General features: G+C 26.5%; 1 long non-coding RNA gene across 1 annotated transcript; it reads left to right on the top strand.

Moving 5' to 3' along the window:
* The first annotated feature begins 1,167 nt into the window (after positions 1 to 1,167).
* Positions 1,168 to 2,007, top strand: LOC105762390 (uncharacterized). Its single transcript, XR_001123882.2, has 2 exons — positions 1,168 to 1,454; positions 1,709 to 2,007. It is a non-coding gene; the product is annotated as an uncharacterized LOC105762390 (long non-coding RNA).
* The last annotated feature ends 2,785 nt before the right edge of the window (positions 2,008 to 4,792 follow it).

Here is a 4,792-nt window from a genome sequence, read left to right as displayed (position 1 = left end):
GATAAAAATTATATATGAAGGAATAACAATTATGATGATGTAAGTAAAAATAATGCGAGCAACAAACAATAAAGATGAATGAATAAAAGGGCAAATTAATAGCATGCGAATAATGAATACATGAACAAATTAGATTGAAATATTCCTTTTTTAAAAAATATTAATAAAGACGTGAATAAATAATTAAAATGAACATGAACAAAAATATAAAACTATAAATATGCATATAGATATGTACGTGGAAATTATAAAATCTAAAAACAAAACAACAAAGATATACGTAAATATACCAATAAACATCAAGTATAATAAAATACAATAAATAAAAAATTATAAAAATATGTGTGTATATATATACATTTTAAAATTATAAAATATAACAGAAACATACGTATATATATAAATTATAAAATATATGTACATATATGTATTATCAAAATGTATGTATGTATACATAGATATATATAAAAGAATATATGTATATATATAGGGTTATAAAATATACGTATATATTATAAAAACGTATGTATGCATGTATATATTTTAAAATTCTTAAATATAAAAGGTATATATGTATGTATACATATATATTATAGAAATGTATATATAGACATACATAACAAAGTTTGGAATAAAAAAATAAAATAAAAGGACATAAATAAACAGACAATAATATTAATATAATAAGACGAATATCTTTAATATTTAAATAAGTAAACATAAATAACAATAACAAATGATAGTAATCATAATATTTAGTTTACTAATATTATTAATAAAATAACTAAAATAATAAAACAAACAGGTTAAATTGAATTTTGAAACGAAATCCAGGGTTTAAAACGTAAATAAACAAAAAATGGGTCTTCAGGGACCAAAATATAACGCGCTCAATGAACGGAGGGCTGATTTGGAAAATATCCTAAGCCCTATGCGCAGCGTTTTGGTGCGGACTGAAATGAAACAACAATAAAATTACACGGCTAAATTAAAGTAAAAGAAAAGAAATAGAGAGGGCCAAATTGCAACGCGTTGCAAAAGCGAAGGGACCGTCCGCGAAAATAACCCTTTTTAAAACGGCGCGGTTTTGGTACCTAGAGGCTTGCCCAAAACGGCGTTGTTTTGGGGCCTATAAAAGTCAAGTTTTTAAGAAAAAAAAAATTCATTTGGCCTTGTTTTTCAGAAAAAAATTTAAAACTCTCTCCCCCTCTCCTCTTTCAGCCCAACCTCTGGCGTAAAGTCCGTCCGATCGCCGCCGATCATGCAACCCGGCGCCGCCGCACACGATGGCCGGCGAAAGTGAAAAAGTCCCTCTCGAAGGTTTCGACCCCCCCCCCGAGCCGGATCCGGCCTCAAAGCTTCAAAAAAATGAAGGAAATGGGACCATCGGCCTCTTCAATGATCGACTCAGCATCAAAGAAGGAGCCCGACGACAAAGAGGCGGATCGACTCCCGTAGGCTTCTTTTCCTTTTCTTTTTTTATGTTTTCGTGTATATAAAAAAGTAAAGTAAATAAAATAGGAGTATATAATCTTAATAAGTATCTAAAAATGGAAAATAGATCACCTTGAAAAGTGTTGTAATTTTATTCCCTATTTTATGAAAAAAAAATCGAGAGTTTACAAGCATTCATTCTTGGTTTTTTTACATGATTCATTTGTGGTTTTTGTTTCTGTTTGCTGCTTGCGTGTTTATCCTTTTCTTGCAGGTGATTTGATGGCGCAAGTGAGGGTGGGTGGCAGACGCGCGGCGGTGGCAGAAGGCAGGTGGCTGCGGCGGCAGGCGTCAGAAGGGCGCGGGGTAGGGTGTAGTCAGCAACGATCATCAAATCAGTTTGTGTAATCAATCAGAAATTTGTGTTTCTTCTTCTTGTTCATTATTCCAAGGTAAAAGAATTCATTGCTATAATAATACAATTACGACAAGTAAGATGGAAATAATATACACCCACGGATTAGTTTAGTTTGTAAAGACGATTATATTCATGGGGTGAGTTTAAAAATATCAGCTTTCTCTGGGTGTTTTCCTTTTTTTTTTAATTTTCAGAAATATTTATATCAGTTACTTTGTGTTAAAATTGAAGTACAAATATATTCTTGAACTAAAACTGAAACACAAATCCTTTATTTTCCGTCAACGGTTCAATCAACAAATTAGATACGTATTTATATATGCAATATTTATAAAGGAGGAGCATCTTAGTTATAGTTAGAGGAGTAAAATTGATTTGATTCAAAAAAATAATTGAGTTATTTGAATTATTCGAGTTAACTCGAATAAGTAATTTGAGTTCGAGTTGGAATTAGTTAAATTTTACAATTGAATAACTCAAATAATTCGAATAACATATTTGTATAAATACTTTTTGATCCTGTTAAATTTGAAAATGAACAAATTGGTCCTTTAGTGAAAATTACAAAATAATTCAAAATAATTTTCATAAATTCAAAATAACTTTGAAAATTCAAAACATTTATAAAAATTCCAAAATTTATATTTTTAAAAATTCTAATTTTTTAAAAATCCTAGAAAATATATAAAGAAAGTTAAAACTTTCTAGAATAATAATTTTGGGACCTAAATAAGTTAATTAATGATTCTAATTTATTATATTAAAATATTTATTATTATTATTTTGCTTTGAATTTTTTTGTCAAATATATATGGTTTCAAATTTATGTGCTCCAACATGGAATTAGTTATACTGTAACAAGATTTTAATTTGACATGTTTAACTTTTTAATTTAACTTGAATAATTTCACTTGATTCGATTCGACTCGAATTTCATTTCACTCGACTTGATTCGGAAAAATTTCAAATCGAGTTAAGATGATAAAATAAGACTTGTCAACTTGATTAACTCAAAATTTCTTCACTCGATTCGATCGAATGCTCATCCCTACTCATACTAATATAAAATTAAAATAATTTTATACTTTACTTTTTGTACGATTGATATTTTAATAATTTAACCGTGTTATTTTAATATTATACTTAAATAAATCATGCATCTCAAGAAGGGGTGAGCATTTGATCGAATCGATGAAAGAATTTCGAGTTAATCGAGTTGAAGAATCCTATTTTATCATCCTAACTTGATTTGAAATTTTCTCGAATCAAGTCAAGTGAAATGGAATTGAATTGAATTGAATATATTTGTTCAAGTTAAATTTAAAAAATTTTGAATCTTTGTAACCATTGTCACCCACTATAATCAGATTTGTTATTAACTTTCATCTTCTCATAATTTATTTATTAATATTTTATATATGGGTTAGCTTCTTTGCTTGTTTAGTTGCTTCAATTATATTTTGATTTTGTCACTATGTATTTTGAAATTAAAAATATATTAAATATAAAAATGTGATTTTTAATAAAAGTTATTTTAAAGATAAAATGTGAAATTGATACCAACATAAAATGTTAACACAAATATTTTATGACATCATCAATAATTTAATTTTAACATAAATTTATAAAGATTTAATATGATTAAACAATTCAATAATAAAAATAGTACAAAATGTGAAATTTAATTTAATAATATAAATAGTAGATATAAATAAAATTATTACTATTTAGGTTTAAGGATTTTTTTAGATAATTTTTTATTTGAGGGTAAAGGGTGAAAAGTAAAAGTTTAGGGGGAAAATATTAAAAAAAAAATTGGGGGAAAATGAGTTTGGAGTAGATGAGAGGTGCGATGGGAGGAGAGTAAAAGTTATGGGGGAAAAGTGAGAGGGAGTAACAGTATTAGAGGAAAAGTAAAAATGTTTGGAGGTTTGTGGTAAAAATATAAATTATTATAAGTTGATATTTAGTTTATTCGAATTATTTTTGTTTTGTTGAAAACAAATAGGAATAACTAATTAATTACATCCGAAAGGTTTTAAGAAAAAACTCCTAGATTGTTCCAATTCTAAGAAATTCTGAACCATAACAGGGGGAATTTCTAAAAATTGCAAATAACTCTAGAGGATAAAGCTTATTTTGCCATACAATCTGCAACTTAATTTTGTTCCTTGGGAATGTAACGCAATAACCATAATTTCCCGAATTATTTGAGTTATTCGAATTTCAACATTAAACTCAATTTGAACTCAAAATTTTTTTTAAAAAAAGTTGACTCAAATAACTTAAATAACTCGATTCATTTAATTCAGATTTCAAATTTCTTTTTTTTTTGAATTGAATCAAATTTTGCTCATCATTAATCTCAAGTTGTGAATAAAAAATATTTAATATAATTTACTTTCAACCGTCAATTTAATAAAAGATTTTAAATTTGCATGATAAAAATAGATTGATTTGAGAAATACAATTATATTAATATATTCAATAAATAAATTATTAAAACATCAATCTAATTTTACACTAATTTAGATGCTGATTAACTACTCGACGGGAAAAAAACAAATCAATCTCTGTGTTGAGAACATAAAAACTTAATGGATGGAAAAACTTGATTTAAAATTGAATACAGTGAAAAAGGAAGCTAAAATATAGACTACAGAACAGAGATAAGGAAAACAATTGCATGCATGATATATCTTTTCTATTTAATTCATATCATAAAATCAAATATTTATAAAATCCAATTGTTTTGGAAACTTCAATTATTTGTTTCTAAATTATTACTAAATTAGTGAAATAAATTATCACACACAAGATGCCATAAATAATTAATATTAAAGAGCTGCACTTTAATTGATATTTACAAAATAACACATTACTACAGCTTTTTGACTCCGTTCGCGTATCAAATAAAGATAATAGATAAAAAAAAATATG

This window comes from Gossypium raimondii, chromosome 12, assembly GCF_025698545.1.
Source record: "Gossypium raimondii isolate GPD5lz chromosome 12, ASM2569854v1, whole genome shotgun sequence".
In the NCBI taxonomy this organism is placed as follows: Eukaryota; Viridiplantae; Streptophyta; class Magnoliopsida; order Malvales; family Malvaceae; genus Gossypium; species Gossypium raimondii.
This window is presented reverse-complemented; position numbering and strand designations above follow the sequence as displayed.